We start from the raw sequence: 13368 nt of genomic DNA on the forward strand, positions 1-13368 counted from the left end.
CTACGAGCCACTTCCCAGCCTTCTCACGCACTCAGCAATTTTTTACATCGGATGTCATGTTTCAATTATTTCTGGTCGTTTAATTGTTGTGTTGTTTTGTATTTTCCAGCTAAATGGGCCGACTGTCTTTCTAGGGTTACCATGGGATCAACAGAAGGAAGGCGAAATAAATACAAGAGTGTTCAACGGATGACGACGTGTGTGGTGACCACGCGTGAGGCGGTTCCACCCGATCGCCGATGGGTGGTTCATCTCGTCGCCGATCTAGCGACGTCGGCGCTGCTGATCTTCAAGCGAGGCGTCCTGATCCAGCGCGGTGGCTCCCCGGTGTTGACCCTCATCGACGACTGCGGCGTACGCATCGACTCAATGCGGGTACACGATGAGATCTTGATTGGAGAGGGGACACATGTACGTTTCCCATGTCACGTTGTTCTGGTCGACAGGGCGTTGGGTCCCGAGGCGGAGGCACGGCGCGACGCGCAGATCGAGGTAGAGGAGGAGAGGGAACGTCGGGAACAGAGACGAATTAAAGTCGTAGCGCGGTGCGGTGCGGCCATCCCCTCCCCACGCGACGAAATCCGCTACCCCTCTTCCCCACAAGTGAGCGTGCCGCAAACGAGCATCCATGGAGCCCTGGAAGCTGAGACTCGAGAAGAGGGCTCGGGTGATCACCGACGGGGACGAATCGAAGCTGGAGAAGCTGATGGAGATCATTGTCAGGTTCTCAACGGAGAGAAATCTGAAGGAGGCAGCAGGGTGTGCCTACAGGAAGCTCACCGAGGCAGAAGATTGGCGCCTCACACCAACAGGCGAGCCGGTGGGGGCGCTCAGGATGCTGCTGTGCGCAATGGAGGAGGCGGAATCGGACGATCCGATGCAGGCCATGAATTGGGTGGCGTTCCGCTCACGCCGCTGCTCTCTGACGGGCCCGACAGGATTCGTGGTTGGTGCGGTGATGGCTCTGCCGGCCGCGGTCCCGGCGATGACCATGGAGAGGGGCCCTACTTCTGCGGTGGTGTCGGAGGCGCAGACAGATCTGGGGCGCGGCAAGGGCGGGAAGGGGACGAAGCCTGGGACAACGAAGAAGATCCAGAAGAAGATGTCGTTGATTTTGAGGAGGTAACCGCACTTCCCACGCTGCTCCCCGCGCCTGCTCAGTCTCGCTTGCCCCACTGGGCGGGGGTAGGGGTCTCGCCAGCAGGCGGCCGCTTCTGGCTGCTCGCTGGGGAGGATTCTGACAAGGAGACTGGGCTCCCGTTGGATTACCAAGGTACGATTCCCTCCATATCACTTTACCGAACCTACTTCGTTAAGGGAAAACAGAAGAATCAAAAGGGGAAAAAGCGGCTGATAGCCGCAGAAATTACAAGGGAATTAGAGGGAGATTGTTGTAATAGCCCTCCTCAGGGGAAAAAAGAGGGGACAACAATTAATCCAAACCAAGTATTACTTGGTAGAGAGATTATGGAGAAAATGAACAGAAAACATTATGCCCAAATTCCAGATATCGGGTCTAATGAGGCGAATTATATTGATGAAATGGAAATTGAGACTGGTGGGTTGGCCTGGGGAAAAATTGCTAATGAGGAAGGATTCGATGATAAAGAGAATCGAGGGCAAAAGGGAAAATGGGTAGAGATGCCCTGTAAAAATACGCTTTCTGCAAGCTTTAACAGTATAAATAATGAGACTCTCTCTCTCTGTGGAGAGGAGAGTGTGATCCCCTCAAGGATTTAGGGTTTCCCCCCTCTCTCCGCCACCAGAGGAAAAGGGAGAGGGAGAGATGAATAGATGCTATGGAGGAAATCGTGGGGGGGGGGGGTAGATTCAACCGAGGAGGTCGAGAGGGATTCCAATACAGAAAGAAAGAAGAAGAGATTGAAAAATATAAGGGGAATCTACCACAGTTTGGCAGGGGTCCCGAAGGGTTTGGATCTGGATCCACAACTGGCGCCTCAAGTTATCTGGAAAATGGAGGAGAAATGGTAAATTCAGAAACAAAGAAAGCTGCTGAAGAAAAAGGGGGAGAAGAGAATAAGTTAGAGGCTGGCCGTGCTGGATCCGAGGGCAAAGGTAAAGATCCTGTTCATGGTTTCAACCCTCCTCTTGAGTTCTTTCAGCATCAACAGTGGTTTGGGGCTCTTCTTGCCCTGATGGCCCAACAAGGGGCAGGAGTGACTTCTGGATCAGGGAAACAAGGAGAAGGAGAGAAAAAACCTGAAGGGGATAGAGAAAAAGGAAATCAAATGTACAACAGAGATACCAACTATGGAGGAGATGCAGATACTGGTTCAGGATCTAGACAAAATCAGAAAACTTGGAGTGGGACTGGTAGATTTGCACAAAGAGAAGGGCCTGAGCTGGTGAAAGGTGGGAACAATTTTAGAATGATGTGTAACAAATCCAAGGATTCAGACATCTGACTAGGGATTGCAAGCTCCCAAATTGCATAATCTGTGCAAAAAAACTCACACATCTCTGAGGACTGCAACTGGCTGAAACAAATGAAACCTCTACCTAAATATGTAGGATATGTAGTCAGAGGGCTGGGAGTACTTCTGATCCAGAATTCTAAGGAAGTGGTGAGTAGTGAACATGTTAACCCAATGGCAATCATCAATATTGCTTCTGGAGAGATCAATGAGACACATTTCTTGAAGGGCTTCAACTACATGTTCAAGTGGGACTAGCAATGGAGATGTAAAAGACATGGAGACAGGGCATATCTTATGAGATTTCCAAACAAGAGCAGGCTGATTGAACTTCACATTTTTTGGAATTTCAATCTGCTAGGAACTAAAGCAGTCATAAATGTGGATAGTTGGACTTATAACACTCAAGCCATAGGGAAGTTACACACTGTGTGGGTGTAGATTGGTAAAATGCCAGAATGCTTTAGACATTTTTTTGGTGCTTGTGAGGTAGCTGCCACCATTGGCCCAGTTTTAGAGATTGACATGACAACTATCCTGATGGAAAAAATCAGAGCCAAGGTGGGAGTCAGAGACATTGAAAAAATTCCAAAACACACTGAAGTAACTGATAAGGACCTCATGATTTACAGAGTGGCTTTAGAGCTTGAAAAGGTGGTGGAGCAGGGATGGTATGAAGATAAAAGGAAACGTACTAAAACTAATTCAAACAGGGAAGCTGATACAGATGACATGAGGAAAAAATCAAGATTGGTGGAGCTATTGTAGAAGGGACCAAAGAAAACATCTATCTAGGGAGTGTGGGACTCAAGCAATTTGAAGAAGTAAAGAAGAAGAATGATGAGATTTTGAGTATTCATAAGGAATATCTAGCTGAGGTCGGTTTAAGGAAAAAAGCTGAAGTTGATCTGGACAGACTGCTACAGAAGATGCAAGAAATGGAAGAAAATAAATATAAACATGAAGCTTGGAGGGCAGTGGAGGAAAAAAGCATAATGCATGGGAAGAAGAGAAGAACAGAATGGTGGAGATGATTAAAAAACAACAGGAGTTGATAGACAAATGCATGGAGAAAGTGGACCAGTGGGATGAAAAAGAAATTTCTTGTGAAGAGTTGGTAGAGAAAAATGATCTTGACAAAGATGCTCCACAAGATCCCCTGATAGAAGATAATTATGTTGAAAATGTGGATTATAGTGCCAGTCAGGACTCTGTGGAGTCTCTGGGGTCAAAATTGGGGATCACTGCCAGAGATGACAAAGATAAGGACAAGGATGGACCAACCAGAAGAAGTGACAGAAACCTGGACAAGAAAGATGCTAAGATTGAAGATTTGGCTAAAGAAAGAGCTACTGACAAAGACAACTATGGTAAGTCTACAACACTTTCTGAAGGGCAAATTTCTTTATTTGAGATGGATAGGAAAGTGGGGGTTGAGTTGGGGTGCACCATTGATATGGTCCACCAAAACCTAGACCTGATTTCCAGTATGGAACAAGCTAGAAGAGATATCTGTCTACAAAATATTAAAAATCAGGAAGAAAGAGAAAGGGAAAAGCTCTCCTGATCTAATTGATATTGGACATGCTAGACTAGAGGAATTGTGCTCCGAAGATGACCACTCTAATGCAGAGCTAGAGTTAGATTATTATAATAATCTCAAAAAAATATTTTCCAGCAATAAGAAAATCAAGATTGGCACCTCAGCCACTAGTGCTGGGAAACATGCCACATCCATTGGGGAAGGGGGAACAAGAAAAAGAAAAAGAAACAATGAAAGGAATGTTTTGGAATGTGAGAGGGATTAGACAAGACATCAAAAGAAATTTCATTACGGAAACAATTGTAGAAAAACATTTAGATTTTGTTGGTCTACTTGAGACTATTAAATGAGAATATACTAGAAATGAATTGCATAATCTTTCTGGAGGAAGGAATTTTCTCTCGGAATGGATTGCCCCTGGTGGAAAATCTGGGGGGATTCTAGTTGGGATTAACAATGATGACTTTGATTTAATACAAGTTGAAAAAGGCATCTACTTTGTTAGGACACTCCTCTTTGATAAAAAACCTAAATTTAGCTGGAACTTAGTGACAGTTTATGGGGATGCTCAAAAAGAAGGTAAAACAAATTTTTTAGCTGAATTATATAGATTATATCAAGATAACCCTCTCCCTTGTGTGATTGGGGGAGATTTTAACATCATTAGGAACAGTGCTGAGAAAAACAAACCTGGGGGGATTGATCACTTCAGTTTTGTCTTCAATGCCATTATAGACATGCTGGATTGAGAGACATCCCCATCAGTGGGAGACAATATACTTGGGCTAATAATATGCCTGACCCCACCTATGAGAAACTTGACAGAATATTAATTTGCCCGGATTGGGAAGATAAATACCCTATGACCATGGTTACTTCCTGATAAGTCTCCAACGTATCTATAATTTTTGATTGTTCCATGCTATTATATTATCTGTTTTGGATGTTAATGGGCTTTATTTTACACTTTTATATTATTTTTGGGACTAACCTATTAACCCAAGGCCCAGTGCAAATTGCTGTTTTTTTGCCTATTTCAGTGTTTCGCAGAAACGGAATATCAAACGGAGTCCAAACGGAATGAAATCTTTGGAAGCGTGATTTTTGGAACAAACGTGATCCAGAGGACTTGGAGTGGACGTCAAGCAACCAACAAGGAGTCCACGAGGTAGGGGGCGCGCCCTCCCCCCTCGTGGGCCCATTGTGGCTCAACCGACCTACTTTTTCCTCCTATATATGTTCACATACCCCGAAAACATCCAGGAGCACCACAAAACCCTATTTCCACTGCCGCAACCTTCTGTACCCAAGAGATCTCATCTTGGGGCCTTTTCTGGAGCTCCGCCGGAGGGGGCATTGATCACGGAGGGCCCCTATGGCCCCTCCGATGATGTGTGAGTAGTTTACTTTAGACCTTCGGGTCCATAGCTAGTAGCTAGATGGCTTCTTCTCTCTCTTTGGATCTCAATACAAAGTTCTCCTAGATCTTCTTGGAGATCTATTCGATGTAACTCCTTTTGCGGTGTGTTTGTCGAGATCCGATGAATTGTGGGTTTATGTCAAGTCTATCTATGAACACTATTTGATTCTTCTCTGAAATCTTTTATGCATGATTGGTTATCTTTGCAAGTCTCTTCGAATTATCAGTTTGGTTTGGCCTACTAGATTGATCTTTCTTGCAATGGGAGAAGTTCTTAGCTTTGGGTTCAATCTTGCGGTGCTTGATCCCAGTGACAGAAAGGGAAACGACATGTATTGTATTGTTGCCATCGAGGATAAAAAGATGGGGTTTATATCATATTGCTTGAGTTATCCCTCTATATCATGTCATCTTACCTAAGGCGTTACTCTGTTCTTATGAACTTAATACTCTATATGCATGCTGGATAGCGGTCGATGTGTGGAGTAATAGTAGTGGATGCAGGCAGGAGTCGGTCTACTTGTCATGAACATGATGCCTATATACATGATCATGCCTAGATATTCTCATAATTATTCGCTTTTCTATCAATTGCTCGACAGTAATTCGTTCACCCACCGTAATACTTATGCTATCTTGAGAGAAGCCACTAATTAAACCTATGGCCCCCGGGTCTATTCTCCATCATATAAGTTTCCAATATATTTTATTTTGCAATCTTTAATTTTAATCTATATCATAAAAATACCAAAAATATTTATCTTATCATTATTATCTCTATCAGATCTCACTCTCGTAAGTGACCATGAAAGGATTGACAACCCATTTATCGCGTTGGTTGCGAGGTTCTTATTTGTTTGTGTAGGTACGAGGGACTTGCGTGTGGCCTCCTACTGGATTGATACCTTGGTTCTCAAAAACTGAGGGAAATACTTACGCTACTTTGCTCCATCACCCTTTCCTCTTCAAGGGAAAACCAACACAGTGCTCAAGAGGTAGCAAGAAGGATTTCTGGCGCCGTTGCCGGGGAGTCTATGCACAAGTCAAAACATACCAAGTACCCATCACAAACTCTTCCCCTCGCATTACACTATTTGCCATTTGCTTCTCGTTTTCCTCTCCCCCACTTCACCCTTGCCATTTTATTCGCCCTCTTTTCCGTTTGCTTTCTTCCCGTATGTATCTTTGTTTGTGTTTCCATTTGCTTGCATCTTTGCTTGCTAAAAATTTATTGATATGGATCCACTTAAAGTATTCTACTTGGATCATCTTCGATCCTTATGCGCTTGTGTTGAAACCCCAACTAGCCTAGTTGATGGGAAATCTTTAGATGAGCATGCTCATTTTGTGCGCCATCGTTAGTCTGAAAAAGGGAGACCCTTATGGGATCAAATAAACAGATTGCTATGTTATGCTTGGAGCTTTTGTGAAATTTGTGATCTTACTTGTTGCTCTAAGAACCCTAAAAAACACTTGCCCTACCTATGTGAGTTTAATGACAATGAAATCTTATCTTCTTATGCAAAGGGTGTTTATAGTTACTACGATATCGAACAAATTGAAGAATTTGTTGCTTTTAAGGGTGTTTATGAAGTTGCTTCTTTGATTGAAAAATATGATGTTACTCTCTACGAATCTGAAAATTATGACATACTTAAATATTGCTATGAAAACTATGCTCATAATGTCTATGTCAAAGAATTTATTGAAAGAATGACCATTGCTTCGGAAGAAAATAATGGTATCCATGAATCTATAGATAATCATGATTCCGATGATTTGATTGAAATATCCCTTAATGAACATGATGCTTGCTATTTTTGTGGCCATGATGCCAATATTTATGAAGATGAGTTTGCTATAGTTCCTTATGTTAAACATGATATCGTTGCTATTACACCCATATTTGATAGTTCCTTCGATGAAAAGCATGATTGCAATGATGTTATTATAAATTCTATTAATGTCAATTGTGCGAATAATATGCAAAACCCTAAGCTTGGGGATGCTAGTTTTGCTATGTCCTCTACTTGTTGCAATGATCATGATTGGGGTGATTCTTCTTTTGATCTTGAAAATTTATTTAAGCCCCATGATGAATATGAGATTGATAATGTTTGCAATAATATTGAAAGTGGGTTTGGAAGAGTGTCAACTTTAGATCCCACATATTTGGAGAATGTTCAATATTATTAAGTTTTTGATAAAAGTGGGTTTGGACAGGTCATGACTTTAGTTAATGTTAATCCCACTATTTTGGAAGAGTCTCAACTTTGCATACATGTGGATTGTGTTAAGAATATGTTTTGTGATATCTATATTGTTGAATTTGCTTATGTTCCTACATGTAATTATTATGAGAGAGAAAAATATGGTGGTAGAAATTTTCATGTTACTAAATTACCTCTCGTTATGTTGAGATTGCTATTGTTTCTTTCTGCTTCCTTGCATATGCTAGTTTTTGCTTGCCTTGATAATTTGTTTGCCTATAAGATGCCTATGCATAGGAAGTATGTTAGACTTAGATGTGTTTGTCACATGTTTTATGATGCTCTCTCTGTGCTTCAATTCTTGTCTTTCATGTGAGCATCGTTGAAATCTTATGCCTAGCAAGGGACGTTAAACGGTAGCGCTTGTTGGGAGGCAGCCCAATTTTATTTTTGTTTCTTGATTTTTGATTCTGTTTAGTAATAAATAATCCATTTAGCCTCTGTTTAGATGTGGTTTTATGCTTTTAATTAGTGTTTGTGTCAAGTAGAACCTTTGGGAAGACATGGGGAAGGTCTTTGCGATCCTGCTGTAAAAAACAGAAACTTTAGCGCTCACGAGATTTGCTGCCATTTTTACTGGAGAGTGCTATTTAGTTAATTATTTTTGAAGATGATTAATAGATAAATTCCTCACGTCCATAAATTTATTTTAGAAGTTTTGGGGTTCCAGAAGTATTCGAAACCTACAGATTACTACAGACTGTTCTGTTTTTGACAGATTCTGTTTTTCGTGTGTTGCTTGCTTATTTTGATGAATCTATGGCTAGTAATAGAGTTTATGAACCATAGAAAAGTTGGAATACAGTAGGTTTAACACAAATACAAATAAAGAATGAGTTCATTACAGTACCTTGAAGTGGTGGTTTGTTTTCTTTTACTAACGGAGCTCACGAAGATTTTCTTTTAAGTTTTGTGTTGTGAAGTTTTCAAGTTTTGGGTAAGGATTTGATGGATTATGGAACAAGGAGTGGAAAGATCCTAAGATTGGGGATGCCCAAGGCACCCCAAGGTAAAATTCAAGGACAACCAAAAGCCTAAGCTTGGGGATGCCTTGTAAGGCATCCCCTCTTTCGTCTTCGTCCATCGATAACTTTACTTGGAGCTATATTTTTATTTGCCACATGATATGTGTTTTGCTTGGAGCGTATTGTATGATTTGAGTCTTTGCTTTTTAGTTTACCACAATCATCCTTGCTGTACACAACTTTTGGGAGAGACACACATGAATTGGAATTTTTTAGAATACTCTATGTGCTTCAGTTATATCTTTTGAGTTGGATAATTTTTTCTCTAATGCTTCGCTTATATCTTTTAGAGCACGGCGATGGTTTTATTTTATAGAAATAATTGATGTATCATGCTTCACTTATATCATTTTGAGAGTCCTTTAGAACAACCTGGTAATTCACTTTGGCTATAAATTTATAAAAGCTAAGAGAAGTTGGATGCTTGATGGATGGTTTTGAGATACAAAGGTGGTAATATTAGAGGTGTGCTAGTTGAGTAATTGTGAAATAGATGAATAATTGTGTTGAAGTTGGCAAGTCCCGTAGCATGCACGTATGGTAAACGTTATGTGACAAATTTGGAGCATGCGGTGTTATTTGATTGCTTTCCTTACGAGTGACGGTCGGGGACGAGTGATGGTCTTTTCCTACCAATCTATCCCCCTAGGAGCATGCGCATAGTGCTTGGTTTTGATGACTTGTAGATTTTTGCGATAAGTATGTGAGTTCTTTATGACTAATGTTGAGTCCATGGATTATACACGCTCTCACCCTTTCATCATTGCTAGCCTCTTCGGTACCATGCATTGCCCTTTCTCATCTCGAGAGTTGGTGCAAACTTCGCCGGTGCATCCAAACCCCGTGATATGAACGCTCTATCACACATAAGCCTCCTTATATCTTCCTCAAAACAGCCACCATACCTACCTATTATGGCATTTCCATAGCCATTCCGATATATATTGCCATGCAACTTTCCACCGTTCCATTTATTATGACACGCATCATCATTGTCATATTGCTTTGCATGATCATGTAGTTGACATCGTATTTGTGGCAAAGCCACCATGCTCAAATTGTTCATACATGTCACTCTTGATTCATCGCAATCCCGGTACACCGTCGGAGTCATTCACATAGAGTCATATTTTGTTCTAAGTATCGAGTTGTAATTTGAGTTGTAAGTAATTAAAAGTGTGATGATCATTATTAGAGCATTGTCCCATCTGAGGAAAGGATGATGGAGACTATGATTCCCCCACAAGTCGGGATGAGACTCCAGATGAAAAAAAGGAGGCCATAAAAAGAAGAGAAAAGAAGGCCCAAATAAAAAAAGAGAGAAAAAGAGAGAAGGGACAATGTTACTATCCTTTTCCACACTTGTGCTTCAAAGTAGAACCATGATCTTCATGATAGAGAGTCTCTTGTTATGTCACTTTCATATACTAGTGGGAATTTTTCATTATAGAACTTGGCTTGTATATTCCAATGATGGGCTTCCTCAAATGCCCTAGGTCTTCGTGAGCAAGCAAGTTGGATGCACACCCACTTAGTTTCTTTGATGAGCTTTCATATATTTATAGCTCTAGTGCATCCATTGCATGGCAATCCCTACTCCTTGCATTGACATCAATCGGTGGGCATCTCCATAGCCCATTGATTAGCTGCGTTAATGTGACACTTTCTCCCTTTTTGTCTTCTCACACAACCTCAATCATCATATTCTATTCCACCCATAGTGCTATGTCCATGGCCCGCGCTCATATATTGCGTAAAAGTTGAAAGAGTTTGAAAAGGCTAAGTATGAAACAATTGCTTGGCTTGTCATCGGGGTTGTGCATGATGGGAGCATTTTGTGTGACGAAAATGAAGCATGGCCAAACTATATGACTTCGTAGGGATACGTTTTCTTTGGCTATAGTATTTTGATAAGACATAATTGTTTGATTAGCATACTTGGAGTATTACTATTTTTTATGTCAACAATAAACTTTTATCTTGAATCTTTGGATCTGAAAATTCATGCCACAATAGAGAAAAATACATTGAAGAAACATGCTAGAAAGCATTCCACATCAAAAATTATGTTTTTATCATTTACCTACTCGAGGACGAGCAGGAATTAAGCTTGGGGATGCTAATACGTCTCCAACGTATCTATAATTTTTGATTGTTCCATGTTATTATATTATCTGTTTTGGATGTTAATGGGCTTTATTTCACACTTTTATATTATTTTTTGGGACTAACCTATTAACCCAAGGCCCAGTGCAAATTGCTGGTTTTTTTGCCTATTTCAGTGTTTCGCAGAAAAGGAATATCAAATGGAGTACAAACGGAATGAAACCTTCGGGAGCGTGATTTTTGGAACAAACGTGATCCAGAGGACTTGGAGTGGACGTCAAGCAACCAACAAGGAGTCCACGAGGCAGGGGCGCGCCTACCCCCCTGGGCGCGCCCTCCCCCTCGTGGCTCAATCGACCTACTTCTTCCTCCTATATATGTTCACATACCCCGAAAACATCCAGGAGCACCACAAAACCCTATTTCCACTGCCGCAACCTTCTGTACCCAAGAGATCCCATCTTGGGGCCTTTTCCGGAGCTCCTTCGGAGGGGGCATAGATCACGGAGGGCCCCTACATCAACTCCATGGCCCCTCCGATGATGTGTGAGTAGTTTACTTCAGACCTTCGGGTCCATAGCTAGTAGCTAGATGGCTTCTTCTATACTCCTTGCATTGACATCAATCGATGGGCATCTCCATAGCCCATTGATTAGCTGCATCAATGTAAGACTTTCTCCCTTTTTGTCTTCTCACACAACCTCAATCATTCTATTCTATTCCACCCATAGTGCTATGTCCATGGCTCGCGCTCATATATTGCGTAAAAGTTGAAAGAGTTTGAAAAGGCTAAGTATGAAACAATTGCTTGGCTTGTTATCGGGGTTGTGCATGATGAGAGCATTTTGTGTGAGGAAAATGAAGCATGGCCAAACTATATAATTTTGTAGGGATAAGCTTTCTTTGGCTATGTTATTTTGATAAGACATAATTGCTTGGTTAGCATACTTGGACTATTATTATTTTTATGTCAACATTAAACTTTTATCTTGAATCTTTCAGATCTGAACATTCATGCCACAATGGAGAGAATTACATTGAAGAATATGCTAGAAAGCATTCCACATCAAAAAATCTTTTTTTATCATTTACCTACTTGAGGACGAGCAGGAATTGAGCTTGGGGATGCTTGATACGTCTCCAACGTATATATAATTTTTGATTGTTCCATGCTATTATATATTCTTTTTTGGATGTTTAATGGGCTTTATTTTACACTTTTATATTATTTTTGGGACTAACCTATTAACCCAAGGCCCAGTGCAAATTGTTGTTTTTTGTGCCTATTTCAGTGTTCTGCAGAAGAGGAATATCAAACGGAGTCCAAACGGAATGAAACCTTCGGGAACGTGATTTTTGGAACAAACGTGATCCAGAGGACTTGGAGTGGACGTTAAGAAAAAAACAAGGAGTCCACGAGGGAGGGGGAGTGCCTACCCCCCTGGGCGCGCCCTCCCCACTCGTGGGCTCCTCGTGTCTCAACCGACCTACCTCTTCCTCCTATATATACTCAATTACCCTGAAAACAACCAGGAGCACCGCGAAACCCTATTTCCACCGCCGCAACCTTCTGTACCCAAGAGATCCCATCTTGGGGCCTTTTTCGGAGCTCCGCTGGAGGGGGCATCGATCACGGAGGGCCTCTAGATCAACTCCATGGCCCCTCCGATGATGTGTGAGTAGTTTACTTCAGACCTTCGGGTCCATAGTTATTATCTAGATGGCTTCTTCTCTCTCTTTGAATCTCAATACAAAGTTCTCCTCAATCTTCTTGGAGATCTATTCGATGTAACTCTTTTTGCGCTGTGTTTGTCGAGATCCGATGAATTATGGGTTTATGATCAAGTCTATCTATGAACAATATTTGATTCTTCTCTGAAGTCTTTTATGCATGATTGGTTATCTTTGCAAGTCTCTTCGAATTATCAGTTTGGTTTAGCCTACTAGATTGATCTTTCTTGCAATGGGAGAAGTGCTTAGCTTTGGTTTCAATCTTGTGATGCTCGATCCCAGTGACAGAAAGGGAAATGACACGTATTGTATTGTTGCCATCGAGGATAAAAAGATGGGGTTTACATCATATTGCTTGAGTTTATCCCTCTACATCATGTCATCTTACCTAAGGCGTTACTCTGTTCTTATGAACTTAATACTCTAGATGCATGCCGGATAGCGGTCGATGTGTGGAGTAATAGTAGTGGATGCAGGCAGGAGTCGGTCTACTTGTCACGGACATGATGCCTATATACATGATCATGCCTAGATATTCTCATAATTATTCGCTTTTCTATCAATTGCTCGACAGTAATTCGTTCACCCACCGTAATACTTATGCTATCTTGAGAGAAGCCACTAGTGAAACTTATGGCCCCCGTGTCTATTCTCCATCATATAAGTTTCCAATCTATTTTATTTTGCAATCTTTACTTTTAGTCTATATCATAAAAATACCAAAAATATTTATCTTATCATTATTATCTCTATCAGATCTCACTCTCGTAAGTGACCATGAAGGGATTAACAACCCCTTTATCGCGTTGGTTGCGAGGTTCTTATTTGTTTGTGTAGG

Source organism: Triticum urartu, chromosome 2 (assembly GCF_003073215.2).
Source record: "Triticum urartu cultivar G1812 chromosome 2, Tu2.1, whole genome shotgun sequence".
In the NCBI taxonomy this organism is placed as follows: domain Eukaryota; kingdom Viridiplantae; phylum Streptophyta; class Magnoliopsida; order Poales; family Poaceae; genus Triticum; species Triticum urartu.